Source organism: Furipterus horrens, unplaced genomic scaffold (assembly GCF_987537825.1).
Source record: "Furipterus horrens unplaced genomic scaffold, mFurHor1.1.pri manual_scaffold_3, whole genome shotgun sequence".
Lineage (NCBI taxonomy): Eukaryota > Metazoa > Chordata > Mammalia > Chiroptera > Furipteridae > Furipterus > Furipterus horrens.
The window spans coordinates 110,435,484-110,450,471 of NW_028327173.1; positions in this window are offsets into that span (position 1 = coordinate 110,435,484).

Sequence of the window (14,988 nt, forward strand, 5' to 3'; positions counted from 1 at the left end):
ATTCCTTTAAAAAAAATAAAGTTTGAAAAATACTGATGTATTCCAATCTTCTTATTTTACTAACAGGAAAACTGAAGCTCAAAGTAGTGAAATGGCTCCAACGCAGCCTAGGAGAACTGCTCAGAGGAGATGGCATATGCATTGAGCCTTGAAGGATAAGCAAAATTCCCTCTGTGTCAAGAAGCAAGGAGAGGAGAAAGGAAACACTACATTGCCCCACGGCAGTTTGCACCTCTGGGCCTTTGCTCAGGCTCTTGTCACATGACGGATCCTGTCACCCATTCCCCTGTGCCTCACTGGCTCACTTTTCTCCTCCTTCAACAACTGACTCACACCATCTCCTTTCTAAAGGCTCCCCATCCAGCATGGATAGTCCCAGCACCCTAACTCTTATAATAGGTTATTTGCGAGGCAATTTAGCTCTTTCATAACTCTGCCCTGCCCTGTGCCTAAGATTGGTGGTGCTGTGCCAACAGCCAAAGACCACGTGTAACGTACCTGTATTTGAACAAAGGTGCGCATATTACCTGTTGTAACAAAGGAGAACTATCATCAGGGGGACAGTGGGGATCCTCAGTGAGAGAGTCCTAGAAATGGGTTCGAGGACTTGGGCTGATGAGAGGTGATTTTGGGGGAAGATTCAAGGGAGCAAGGCTTTGTTCTGGAGTAAATTCTTCCAGGAAGTTGGGAAGGAATAATTCTGTGACTTTCTTAATGAATCTTATCTGGAAGGAGGGAAATAAAGAGCAAAGCTAAGTTATAATTGTTAACGAGGCAGTAGTTGCTATTAGCCAAGATAGGGGGCTGTTTGGTGTTCTTGTTTTTGTGTGTATTCAGACATGATTACAGAGTGGTCTTGTTTTTGTCTTGCTTGGGGCCTTGTCTGATGTGTATGTTATGGGAAATATTTGTGTTCAACAAGAGACCACGGCAGCCCTGCCAGGGGTCCAGGTCAGCTTTGGCCATCCAGGGATGTCTGGGTCCCAGGAAGGAACCCACTGTTGCTCATTCCTGGCCTGGAATAGTGCAGGCACTTAGCCAATCATGTCCTATGTACAAGAGGCTGGAAATGCAGGGTGAGTTTAAGGAACCTGCAGGGCTGACACCGAGGACATGGAGGGGTGCAGCTGCAGGTCAGAAGCAGACCTCAAATGCCAACTAATCAAGTGAGATAACCGAGGTGACCACGCTCTGGAAGGTATAAAGTACAGGCCGACAGTGAAGGATTAATCTTATCTCCTGCTCCTTCCTCCCTGGACATTGGCCTGGAGGACTGCAAGCTCTTCGCCAGCCTCAAGAGACAGGAAGGGAGAGAAAGCACAGCTCAGCAGAAACTGGAGAAGCCCATCCCAGGTGAGCAGGACAGGGAGGGATGCTATTTATCCCCAGGACTCCCCTGACCTTTCCCCACAGAACAGAGACAGACACACAGAGCCTGGCTGCATCTTTCTCCTTTAAAACAAGAAATGGAAGCATTACTCACCACTCCAGCCATTTATCATGGTCTGGGGACATTAATTTGACAGCGTGTCATTTTCCATTTGATTTGGGCCTGGTGGAGGCTGCCCTCGAAACACCTTCAATTAAATGCTGCTAATAACACAGAGCTATTTTGAGCCAGGAGGCCCTCTGCCTCCCCCAAGAGCTCTGGTGTGCATGTGCTGGGAGAAGGAGGGTTACTGCCCAGGAGGCTGCAGTTCACCATGACCCCAGTGATGTGATGGCTTCCCACCATTCTAGGCCCTTCAACGTTGCAGGTGGGTGAAGTGCAGCCAGTACAGTGAGACTGGGAGGAGGGCCACCTCAGCCCAGTGCTAATGGGAGAACATTCCAGCAACCAGACAGGCTGTGGCCCTTTCTGTAGGACATGAGAAGCCATGGTTCTCACCCAGCATAAAGAAAGCAAACGTTTTAGAGTCCGGCTGACTAGGAGGTAGATCTCAGCTGTTCTGCTTCCTGCTGTGTGACTTTAGGCAAGTTCTATAACTTCTCTGAGACTCAGTTTTCTTACCTGCAAAATGAAGATAGGAGTTGCTCTTTCATGGAGTGATATGATGATTGATACTATTTTATGAACTGAAACAAAGCATTATACATATGAGACTTGTTAATTCATTGGAAATAACTCGTAATAACCTTTTATTTTCATGACTTAAAATCTGGGGAAAGGCCATTAACTCCCCAACACTCGAGAACTTCTCCAGTAAGACACAGAAAGTGGCAGAGAACACACTGCGGGGAATGCACATGGCATCTCGAGTTAGAAATATCTGGGCTGCAATCCCAGCCCAGCCACCAACTAGCCATGTGATCTGGGGCAATTTATTTTCCTCCTGTGCCTCGGTTTCCTCATCTGTAAGAGGAAGATAATTATGCGTGTATTACCTATTGCAACAAAGGAGAGCTCACATCATGAGGGATGGTGGGGAGCCTCGTTTCACCCTCTCAATAATCCTCTCTAGAGCTGTTAAGAGGGTGAAATGATATGACATCTAAAGTACAATACCTAGCTAATGGGAAAGGCTTAGTACACGTGAGCTTATTTATTCTTCTTTGCATAGGCCCTATGTGTAGAAAATAAGTACCAATATTGGTAGTTAGTACACTGTGGATCTGTATAAATGTTGGATATAAATTATCTCATTTCAACCTTCAAATTGCTATAAGTTAGGTTATATTAGTAGGTTGAGCTGCATGGATTTTGTTGGTTTCATAAGTCAAAAATGGATGAATATCAGCAATTTTGTATGTTCAACCTAATATCTTCCATTCTATCAATGAAGTGGTTGGGGCTCTGGGATTTTAATGTGCTCAGATCAGGCACATCAGCCAGCAGTGGGGCCAAGATGGGCTCCTAGCAGTTGACAGTGGAGCCTGTCAGCTTAGGCAGGCTCCCTGGGGTAGCACAGAGGATCCAAGAGAAGCCCCCAGGCTCTAGGAATAAATGACAACCACCACTGGTCCTGTTTTCACAGGATGATCCCCAATTCCAACTGGTTGGCACTGGAAACACTTGATCGAACCCAGTTAGAGGTCTGGAAAGACCCAGTGTAAGGGTCAAAGTGAGGCTCTGGGGTGGGTGGAGGGCCCAGCGGGCCACTTAGACTCTGCACAGCAAGTCCTGAGGGTTGCTAGGTCTTTGGGAATGCCAGACCCCAAACTTCACACTCCCATGCCTAGCCAGCCTCACAGATAGCTTCCCTTTCCACTGGGAGGTCCCAGACAGCCATGACCCAAGAAACACAGTTTCCCATATGTCCAGCTGCCAGCAGGCTCCCTGCAAAGGGAAGTATTGATTCAACTGCTACTGCTGTGCTTTCTCCAGAAGTGCTGGGCTGGGGAGAAGCCCATGACCCACCAGTGAGACTGTACTCGTCACAGACAAGATGCTGACAAAATCCAGCCAGGATTCAGGCATGCTTGAGTTAGAGAGTAGCATCTTAACCTGGGGGGCCCAGAGCTCTCTTTCAGGCTTTGCTCTGCAGCCATACACCAACCCCTCCTCTCTCCCGGCTCTATCTTCTCATCTGCAAAATGGGGCCCTGAATTAAGAGCCTCATTTGTTCCTTCATCATGGAAGGCCTACAAGTCATTACAAGCCGATTTCAGACAGCGCCCCTATCGGTGCACTAAAACGCTCTTGTTCCTTCCAAGAGAAATGAGATGAAGTAGTAAGATTCTCTTGTTTACAGTTACTGACCATCCAGGCTGGTTTCAACTTAATGCTATTTTCTTCAAATAACTTCTTAAAAATTAATTTTCCTTTCCCTGTACTCCCCCTCCCCCCATACAGAGGTAAGACTAAGGAAGAAAATGAAGGAATCTGCATTCTTTTCTTCCTTCACAAGCATTTTTAAAAAAAACTGGTCGAGACAAGCATGTGGAGATTTCTTAGCAAGAATGAAGGCCTTTGTCAGCTCCCACACACTCACCCCCGGAGAGCTGAAGTTTCAACAAGATATGCACAGCCACAGAAGCCTCGCCAGGTGGTTACAACAGCCCGCCCCCTTCTCCTGCCCACAGGGAAAACTGGTACAAACATTCTGAGCAGTTTGGCAAAACTCATCGGGATTTTTAAAAGATTTGTATCCTTTGGAATATATCCTAAGGAAATAATTCAAAGTACAGAGAGAGCCATATGCATAAAGGTGTTTATAATGTAAAAAATTAAAGCAAATTAAACATCCAGCAATAAGAGACTGGTTAAAGTAAACCATCCCAAATCTCTTTGATGTGATACAAAATATTATACATCAATGACAAAAGAAATTCATAAAACCTATAGTAACATGGAAAATATTTATGTTTTAATGGTAGGGAAAAAAATCAAGATTCTAATCCAGTTAAATGTGGTGGATTTAATACACCTTGACCTTCCCTTACTCTCAACATCTCATTAAATTGACAGTAATGCGGGAGACATAAAATCCCAACTCCAAAATGGCCTGTGACATCAGGAGATAAGAGATTTCAACACTTATCTGGACTCTGGAAAGTCGTTAAGAGCGATAATGACTCAGCAGGATGGAGAGAGCTACAAACTCAAGCACTTGCAGAAGAGAGACCAATAGGAAGCAAATTGATTTGTCTCAAAGAATTGCTGAGAGGCTCAGTACTTGCACATTTTCCTCTGTGAAAGTCCATGGTGTGTGCTCCCAGAGCCGGCCCCTACCCTCCACAGCATCCACGTGGTGTCAGACATCCACAGGAACTTGAGAAAGTAGAACAACATGGAAACATGTCCACAAAATGCAGACAGGAACATTATATCCAATGCAGAATTCTGTGCTCCACCTGATTATAAATCAAGTGTGATGATGGCATAAATACATTCAGACATGCAAAAAATTAAGGTCCCTTGCACCTTTTCTTAGGAAGTTACTATAGCATGTGCTTCAGCCAAACAAGAGAATAAACCAAAAAGTGGGAATGTGTGAAATTATTGGAAACAAAGATCCCACCCAAGAAACTGGCACAATTTCAAATGGCTACTGTGCAGCAGTCCAGAGCCCTTGGAGGGGCCCAGGCAGCAGCTGGTCCAAATGATTGGTGATAGGAGGGCCATGGAGTTGAAATCATTGTTCCAAACTAACAGAAAGCAATCTTGATACACATTCAATAGCGCTCTTGGAGCCTAGAGAGCTGAACAAATAAAAAAGCAAAGAAAGTAACATGAAGAAAAGCAAAACACCCTGGCCAGTGATGCTCAGTTGTTTGGAGTGTCATCCCATAACTGAAACGTTGTGGATTCGATCCCCAGTCCGGGTACAAACAGTTCCCAATCTGGGCGCGTGCAGGAAGCAACTGATTGATGTTTCTGTTTCACATTGATGTTTCTCTATCTCCCGTCTTCTCTCCCTAAAAAAAAAAAGAAAAGAAAAGAAAAGAAAAAGAAAAGTTCTTGGATAAGGATTAAAAAAAAAGAAAGAAGGAAAAACATAATGATGTACAAAAGGGGAAATGTAATCACAACACCTGACTTAAGTCTTTGAGAAACACTATTTTCATAGCTGTAATAACATAAACAGGCCCTGGCTGGTTTAGCTCAGTGGATTGAGCGTCGGCCTGCGAGCTAAGTGTCGCTGGTTCGATCTTCCAGTCAGGGCACATCAGAGAAGGAAAACTCTGACTCCAAAAAACCTCCGCTGCCTTGCGGCATACCTCTTCAGGGGAAAGGCTAAGGGAGTAAACCCCGACAGAAAATCCGGAGCCGGAGTCCCTAAGGCGGTTTGACGTTGTAGTCAACACCGGCAACTCCTGCGGCGCACCTGAAGCCAAGCTGTATTGACTCCGTCTTTCCCTTGGATCCTTCAGCTGCGAAGAGAGGGGGGGTCTGCTGCATGGGCAACAGCAGACCCTCCATATCACCCTGCCCAGGCTCTGTAGCTTCAACACGGGAGGAGACAGATACCGTGTCACTCCCGAGTCGGACTGCACAGCCATTCTCGGCGGTGCAGATAGACTCTTAGGAAGCTACACCATCGTCTCTCGAGACGGACGGCTGCCGACGACGAATAACATAAACACAGTCCCAAACTGTGATACAATATAGTAGGGTCATGAGAGAAGGAGAACCAGGGGAGAGAAACTTGTAAAGTAGTTAAGTCCTCAATTACCAGAACAAGAGGTCAATAGGTAATGGAGGGGAAAGCCCAAAACAAGTTATTTAGAAGTAATGGAGATAAGGAAAAGAAGCCCTGCCTAGGGGGTTGAGATGCTTCCTCTCAGGAGCGGGGAGGGATGAAGAGCAGTGCGCAGGGGACAGCTGCTTTGCGCAGGAAGTCTTTTAGTGTTACTCAGTTTCTTAGAACCACGTGTGTATATCTGGAAAAAGTTAAAAAAAATTTTTTTTTTTCAAAACTGTACCCCGGTTTGTTCACAACTGTTGACTCCATGCGCGGTTCTTAAAGCCAGGCTGACCCAGCTCCCTATGATGCCCAGGCTACCTCCTAAAAGTGAGTCGCAAAGCCCTTAGGTAATTTCAGGCAGTTCCCAAGGCTATGGCTCCTATTTATTCCCAACATAACTCCCACTTTCTGTCCCTTGCTGTGACTTCCACCTGCATATAGGACCTCTATATTTCTGCCTCTGACTTTCCGTGAAATTAGAGATGCTCTTGCTTTGCAAGACTCAGCACTTCTGTTAAGGCTTTCCCTTCATTGCCTCCCTCAGTTCCCACTGCCTGGGGCAAGGCTCCCAGCAGACCTGTCTAAACCCTGCAACTTGTAACTCAGCCCACTGGCCACAGCTGATTGGAGCAAGGATGACCGCCTGACCAAAGCAGAGACACAGCTGTTTCCGCTGGGAAGTTTGTAATTGAGGCCAAGAGGCAAACAGACAGCTGGATTGCTTTCTTGAATAGTAGAAATGTAAATGTGGGGCTGTGGGCAAAGGCCAGACAGTCAGTCTAGAGGGAGAGGGAGAGAGAAAGAAAAGGAGAGGAGAGAAAGGCCCAGATACGCAGGGGAAAGTCTACTCAAGACACCATGTAGTCTCAAATAGAAAGACAGGCCAACAGAGAGTCTGGGTTCTTGGATGGCCCTCCCTAAGGCCTAGAATTCTTCATGATTTTCTTAAGAGAAAGCAGGCTTCTGTCACTTACAACCAAAAAAACCTTAAGTAAAAACCAACCCAACCCAACTCCCTAGACTCTGAATGGGGAAGGCCAGTGAGGAGTACACATTTGATTTGGAGGTGACTTCAGCATCTGTTCTGCTCCCCCAAGAGCCCCAATTTCATTTGGCAAAGTATTTCCCCCCACAGCATGCAGTCTCAGTTTATAGTAAACAGAGGAGGCCTGTGTGTTCCCTGGGAAATGGGGAGAACCCCCTTTCCATGCCTCCCAGGCTCCTTTGCTGGTAACACCCTCTGCCAGGGGTTGGACGCCTGACCAATGAGACCCTTCCCAGGAACTCTGGATTCTGAGCAGAAGCAAGAAAGCAACAGGGCTAGAGTTCCTTCAGCCAGTGAGCAGAGGCCAGATGGCAGGAGGAGAAGGGCTGCTCCCAGGGGCTTGGGGTCACCCTACTTCATGTCAGTTAGCTCTGGGCTGTTTCCACCCTTCTTCCACTCTGTGGCCTTCCCTACTCCCTTCCTTCAAGCTCTCTTCTTTTTTGAAGTTAGCCCAGTCAGCCTTGTGTTGCATGCAGCCCAGGACCCCTGCCTGACACTGGGAGTGGGGATCGAGAAGAGACTGGACAACTGTGTGTGGACCATCTTGGCGGACAACTAGAGACAGCACCCTCATTTTCAACAGTGGCAGAGCCAGGGGACCCTGTTTGGTTCCACAGGCAATAAAGTCAAATCTCTAAGCAGGAGCTTACAGAGATTTCTGATTTAAAAATAAAAATAATAAGATGGGAAAATGAATTCATTGGGCAGATACAATGTTTTACGTCAGGGGGTTCTTGGTAGTTACAACTAATAAAAGGCACTGTTGGTAATAAATATATTGCAGTAAGTTAACCGGAGCAACCTTGCTAAGAAATTAGGGTTCGGTTTTGCCTCCTGTCCTGGGCCCCTCCCTCCTCCCTCCCTTCCCACCAGCACCACCTGCCTGTGTGCCTCTACCTGCACTGGTCTCCCTGAACCCTGCCCTAGGCAGGCACTCGGCTTCCCTCAGGGCTGATCTTCACAGGATGCTCCCCACAGGAAAAGTGGGACTTCATGTGAGCTCTTCCAAAAAGTCACACAGGCTTTCCAGCCCTAACCCCACCCCCTCGTCTTCTCTCAGCGCCCTCACCTATGAATCTTCTGGAAGGGTCGTTCTGAGGACAAGCCGTTTACTAACTCAAGGGAGCGCAGGGAACTCACATCCTGCATATCAGTGAAATTTATGAGTCGTGGATATCATAGGGACCTGTTTTCATTCGACTTCATTCACCACTTCCTTTCTTCATATTAATTTCTCCCAACAGCCCACTTATCTTCCCTCTTGGAGCCTTGCCCACCACCACTTTCCTGGTGCAGGGTATCTCTGACAGGCTGAAGCACTCAGCGCCGTGATGGCTTTGAAGCTGGCTGGCTCAAGCACTCACAAGTTACTCTCTACGGTTAATCAAATATCAAAACAACCTCCCCCAGTGATGTGGAGGAGCTTGGTGACAGCAAGACATTGGCCACAGAGCTGTCAGCACAGGCCACGTCTGTCGGATGGCCGACGGTGAGGCCAGCTCTGCGTGCTGTGTTCCCCGTGGCAGCGGGCAGCGGCTTTTCTTGAGAAGCACTGCTCTGTGGTTACTGAGGTCTGGAGTTTTTTTCTTCTTCTCTTCTTTTTAAGGCAAAGAGATGCTCCTACCAAGGGTCAGCTGGGTGGTGGTTAACTTTTTTTTCTCCAACAAAATGAATCATAGCAGCAACAGCAGTGGTCAAAGGGAAGGGATTTCCTTTAGGAGCTGGTCTCAGTTCTGACCACAGGGCCTTGGACAAGTCACAGCCTCTCTGAACTCCTGTTTCCTCTTCTGAAATATGAGAAGAGTAGGTTAATGGTCCCCAAGGTCCTTAAACCAAGAAGGTAATTCAACCCTTTACCATACCTCACAGCTTAAACAACACACATCTATGCTTGCTACTTCATTTGATGTTCACTATACCCCCATACATGAGCCAAGAGAAGGATTATTATCTCCATTTCATAGCAGTGAAATGACTTGCCCATGGTTATATCTCCTGCATGAGATGGGGGGAGCCTCTTTTGTGGGCCGGTCTTCTGGACCAGGCTCGTCCCACCTTTTGGGGCAGACAGGGCAGACTCTGTGGCCCAAACCACTTGCCCTTTCATCTCCTCATAGAAGCTTCTGTTCAAGCCAGAATTCAGGGGTCATCCCATCCACCTCATTTTCTGCTAAACAACTGAGACCCATAGAGGGAAGTGAAAGGCCCTCGCCACAGTCACACCATAGAATGCCCCAGCCTCCTGACACAAAACCCAGAGCCATCCCACCCCACCGTTCTCCTCTTCAGTAGCACAACGGCAAGAATACCTGCGTCTCAGATCTGTGCTAAGAATGGGTCTGCCAAAAACGTGACACTGGCAAGTTCTGGGCACCTTAGATATCCTACCATTCTGTCATCACTACCCACACTGTCTGCATGGTGCCTTGAGAAATTGGCACTGGGGTCCTGTTAGGGGCTGACATGTCAAGAGATCCTGTGACAGGATCGTGGCTGCCCTGTCACCCCTCAGTGTCTCCCTGGCCCTGCAGGTCGGCAACAGCACAGCTCATCCTTTGGGCTCCCCCAAGCCCTCCGATTACTGCCAGCCTAGTTTCCTCCCCCACTCCCACCTGCCGTCACCAGGAACACAGCGTACACGCAGTGTTTGGCCAGCCACGTGCCCTGCAGTGTCCTCTCCCTCCTGCCTGCCTGCCTGGAAAATGCCAACAGTTCTTCCGACGTGGCTCAGTGGTCCCCTCTTCCAGATGCCGCCCCCCGGAGGGGACTGCTTCGCTCCCCCACTCCCATGACACTCTGAACAAGCCTCTGTGAGAGCCCATGTGCCCGCACCACTGCACCGCGGTCCGGCGGGCTGCTCTCCTTCCAACAGGCAGCTCTGAGAGGTCTGTTTTCTTCTCCTCCGTATCTTCAGTGTCTGGCCCTGGGGGGAGGGAAGGCCAAATTTACTTACTGATAGGCGCACACCAGGCCTATTCCCATTGAAATCAGCCCCACCGTTGATCAACGTGTGAGCCAAACCTCCCTAAGCCTCAGTTCTCTCGTCTATAAAATGGGGACAGTGAGAGTACAGCCCTCATCTGGATTATAGGGAGAAAGGATGGAAACAGTTCAGCACACCTCACATGGTAACGGGAACTGTTGTCATTATTTGGGGGGGAATTCCCTGCGAGGTTCTTCCCTCAGCTCACAAGAAAGCCCCAGGGCCTCCACGCCATTTGCAGGAAGCAGACAGAGGAGCTGGCAGTCACCTTCCCTGCCCTCCCTTCTCCAGCCCCAGTTGGAAAACCCCTCGTCAGGTCGCCCCAAACACAGCCAAGCTGCTTTCCTTCCCTTGTTGACACAGGGAAGACCTGGCTGCTGGGCCTTGGGCTGGGCCTCCTACTCTAAGAGCAAACACTGAGCTGTGTATTTTGGGCCCCTCTGAAGAGCCGTTTCTGGTGAAATACCAGGTTTTGAAATACTTGATTGCTTGTTTGCATTCGGAAGCCCATACAAGCTCAGGTCTCACAAGGCCTGTGTTCAGAGAGGTTGGAGGCTCTGTGTGGTTAGGCCCCAGTGGGGGAACGCAACAGCCTCCTGCTCTTGCGCTGGGCCTGCTGGAGCCTGGGAGAGCAGACACAGGCATGAGAGTACAGTCCAAGGCAGCAGTACATGCACGGACAGATTCAGCCCAAGGCTCAGACCAGGGGCTGGAGCGAAAGCTGAGCCTCCTGCACTGCTGTCTGCAGACATACTGGGCCCAGCATCCTTCCAGTCCACTCTCCTCCAATCACCAGCACCCAGCTCTCCATTCAGAGTGATATGTAAACTCCTCAACCTGCCCAGACCCAATCTGAGAGGAATGGACATTGATTTGAACTGTATGACGCTAAGGAACTGTCAAGCCCAGTAACCTGGGGCCAAGCTAGAGGGAGGCAGGGGGCGGGCTTGATGGAGACCCGTGGGTTTCAGCCAATGCCTCAGGAGGATGAGCACCTATGCCTTGAGTGGTCATTTGGGTCAGGTGTGTTACAGGCCTTGTTTTCTTTAAACTTCTTGAGATGGGTGGTGCCATTCCCATTTCACAAATGAAGAAATTGATGCTACAACAGATTGGGCTTCTTGCCCAAGGGCCAGGACCCTGGTGGAACCTCCTAGGACAGGGCCCAGTGACCTCCCTTATATACAGAGACTCTTCAGGGCTCATAGAGAAGGGAACGTGGAGGAAGTTGGCATAGGAGCATCAAGGCGAGATATTTGGGACAAGTTCAGTGTCTGGTGAGCAGCCCAGTGTGGCAGGAGAGAAAGGAGACTGGGGACATACAGGCAGACAGAGGCAAGAGCTAACCGAAGAAGGACCTCCACCCTCCGCCCACGTGGTGGGGTGCCCAGCCAGGGGCCATCTGCTGAATTGATAGCAGCAAATACTGACTGAGCACCTTGCATGTACCCAGTGCATGGGGATCCCTCAAGAAACAGATAAAAAACAGAGAGGTGAATTGATGTATTTATATAGCCCATGGGTCCTCCACAGAGAAAACAGATTTCCAGCCCTGACTGGGGTAGCTCAGTGGGTTGTGCATCATACTGCAAATGGAAGGGTTGCTGGTAGGATTTCCAGTCAGGGCACATGCCTGGGTTGCGGGCCAGGCCTCCAGCTGGGAGTGCACGAGAGGCAACCGATCTATGTTTCTCACATTAATGTTTCCTTCCCTCTCTTTCTCCCTCCCTTCCTCTCTCTCTAAAAATAAATAAATAAGATATTTTTTAAAAAGAAAAGAAAGAAAAACAGGTTTCCAAAGCTATATCCTAGGGCTCACATGAATTTTTCGTAGAAAGGTTCCTCTTTTTAGGCCTCCACTGAAAGCCTGTTTACTCATAGTTTGCGTGTAGTCCCAACAAGCTGAGAGACCTGGAGTCCCAGTCCCAGGCTGATTAGAAGTTTAGGTTCAGAATGATGTTCCTGGAAACCCACTATGAAGAAGGAGATGGGACAACTGCAGCAAGGTGGACAAAAGTGCTTCAAATGCAGAGCAGGCGAGGGCCATCTTGCAGAGGCAGGCCCTGGCCGAGGCAGAACTGGGTGTTTTGACTCTGTTATTTAGCGAAATGAGGGTGGAGAAATTCCTGCTATTCTGAGACCCAGTTTCCCCCTCTAAAAATCAGGCATCTGACTGTCACCCACAGGAATTTAAGGACATGAGGTATGTGGGTCACCAGTTGAATGAAACCATCACTTGTAACATGACTGTTGTGCTTCGTGTTATTTTTTATTATTGGAAGAAATCATCACATCCTAGAACGGAAGTTTGCAAACCTGTCTACACATTGGAATCATCTGCGAGCTTTAATAAACACTCATGCCTGGCTCTACCACCCAGAGATTCTGAATTAAATGGCTTGAGGCTGGACCTGGGCATCAGGACTTCTAAGCTCTGCAGATGATTCTAACATGCAGCCACGGCTGAGAACCCCAGCCCTAGAAGCGGTTGCAATGCAACCCAACCCAAAAGCAGATGTGGAGGGTTCTAACCATCAGAGTTGCTGAGAAGGGGCTAAATCTCTATCTGGATACAGCCTGTGAAAGCAGAGGAACATATTTAGAATGCTTTCTGTCAAAGTGGTTAATTTCTTTTAAGCCTTGGCACTTAGGGGAATAAAGTTCAATTATCTGGAAAACTCACTTACGTGGAACTCCTCACTCCCTAATGACACTGGCTAAATGAGGTGTTACCATTCTATAGATTCTCAAATTAGAGTCTTTGTGATTCTTCACCCAGAAAAAAAATTATCCAGAGGTTTGGGTTTGAAGTACACCCTCGCTGCCCGGGTTCCTTAGCCAGCTGGGCCCTGGTTAAGACTTGTCTTGGGGAAGGGCTTCTGGCTTCGTGGAAAGGTTTTTTGTTTCACACCCCAGCCAGCCAAAGCAACATGCCCACTCCTCTGTTGCTTTTGTTCCTGGGGCCATTTAACCCATTTCCTCATGAAACAGCAAATATTCTCTTCTCCCACATCCAACAACCACATCCTGAGCCACTGGGAGAATCCCTCTCAGCAGGCATCCTGCAGAGCAATGGCTCCATAAGAATATTTTGAATGGTTTCTTTTATAAAGAATAAAAATAAAGGATTTTTGTTTCATTTGTTTTATTAGCCCATTTTTAACTAGAGGGTTGAGAAGAGTAAAACAAAAGGTGCTTTCATTATTAAAATCTCATTTTGTTCTTACAGACCCATGCAAACAAAATGCAGGCACTGAACGTTTATCAGTGAGTTTTCATGGCCCAAAATAAGGGAACCAGAATGGAAAGAAGGGTCTGTGTCTCAGGAGCCTTGGCAGCTGTTGCCATTAGATATTTATGTCTCTAATGCTTGTCTTTTTCCACTTGAAAAGAAGCTCGAGGAGAGAAGGGTTTATCCATTTTGTTTATGGCTGTATCTCTAGGAGCCACCTTGCCAGTCAGTAGTCAGCATGTCATAAACATTTGTAGAATAAAATGATCCTTGAACAGGTCCCGGTTTTTGTAAGTTTTGAATCAAAGTTCTAGGAGACAGCATGTACCTATTGTACTAGTTTGCTAGAGCTGCTGTAACAAGACAGCACAAACTGAGTGGCTCTGAGCAGGGATTTGTTCTGGAAGCTAGAGGTCTGAGATAACATGCCGGCAGGGTTGGGTCCTTCTAAGGGCTATGAAAGAGAACCTGTCCCTGCCTCCCTTCTAGCTTCTGGAAGTTTCCTGGCAACTTTTGGTGTTGCTCAGCTTATAGAAGTATCACCAGTTTGGGGCTTCAACTTAACGAGGCACTCTTCTTGTGTCCACATCTGCATTCAAGTGTCCCCTTTTTATAAGGACACTAGCCATTATAGAGTTTGGACTCACACTGATGACCTTAGTTTAGCTTAATTACCTCAATAAAAACCCTGTCTCCAAATAGTCATATTCTGAGGTACTGACAACTTCAACATAAGAATCTGGGCACAGGGCAGGGGGGTGGGTGGTGCTTGACCCATAACTCCTGATGATTCGTCGGCAGCCGTCCGTCTCGAGAGACGATGGTGTAGCTTCTTAAGAGTCTATCTGCACCGCCGAGAATGGCTGTGCAGTCCGACTCGGGAGTGACATAGTATCTGTCTCCTCCCGTGTTGAATCGACATCTTGCGATGACGCTGAAGCTACAGAGCCTGGGCAGGGTAATATGGAGGGTCTGCTGTTGCCCATGCAGCAGACCCCCCCTCTCTTCGCAGCTGAAGGGTCCAAGGGAAAGACGGAGTCGATACAGCTTGGGTTCAGGTGCGCCGCAGGAGTTGCCGGTGTTGACTACAACATCAAACCGCCTTAGGGACTCCGGCTCCGGATTTTCTGTCGGGGTTTACTCCCTTAGCCTTTCCTCTGAAGAGGTATGCCGCAAGGCAGCGGAGGTTTTTTGGAGTCAGAGTTTTCCTTCTCTGATGTACCCTGACTGGAAGATCGAACCAGCGACACTTAGCTCGCAGGCCGACGCTCAATCCACTGAGCTAAACCAGCCAGGGCAATCCTGATGATTAATCATTGATTAAATAAATAAACTCATATCACAATACATAGTATGCACCTCCGATCTGCTAGGTGCTTTGTTAAGGACTGTTAAAGATGATATAGAAAAAGTGACAGAAATAGAACTTGAAATCATCCAAGGAGTGGAGGACCATCAGAGTATAGCCATAACATGGCACAACGCTCCGATAGAGGGAGTAATTCATTCCATGGAGGAGACCAAGGAGTCTTCATGGAGGAGGTGACATTCAAGCTGAGCCTTGCAAGATAAATGGTGTCCTCATGTGGAGGAAGGAGGA